The sequence below is a fragment of the Phalaenopsis equestris genome, unplaced genomic scaffold, assembly GCF_001263595.1.
Source record: "Phalaenopsis equestris unplaced genomic scaffold, ASM126359v1 Scaffold219596, whole genome shotgun sequence".
Lineage (NCBI taxonomy): Eukaryota > Viridiplantae > Streptophyta > Magnoliopsida > Asparagales > Orchidaceae > Phalaenopsis > Phalaenopsis equestris.
Window position 1 is genome coordinate 83,099 of NW_018237948.1, and position 409 is coordinate 83,507.

Below are 409 nucleotides of genomic sequence, written 5' to 3' on the forward strand. Positions count from 1 at the left end.
TCATATAAACTACAATAATAAATAAACTTATCTCTAATTTCTCCCCAAGAAAACTCCTCGAAGTTCCTCTGAATCTCTTCCTTTCTTTACAGCACACAAAATTCCTCTTCGAAGCAGCAAGGAGGAAGAAATCTCTCTTTTTCCCTCCACTCTTACAATCTCTCAAAGAATTTATCACAATTTTTACACTCTAGCAAACACTAATGGAACCTTTCTAACCTCCAGGAACTCTAGAGTCTTCTGGCCCCCTCCAATTTTCGGTCAAAATCTTCTGTTAAAGTTGTGGATGAGTTTTCCCAAGAGTTGCCTAAGCATAACCTCAAAATTTGTCCTTATCCACAGCCTGATTGGTCATAACCGCCGATATCGCCATCAGCGGCCTTAAGGGCGCCATCGGTGGAACTCCTTA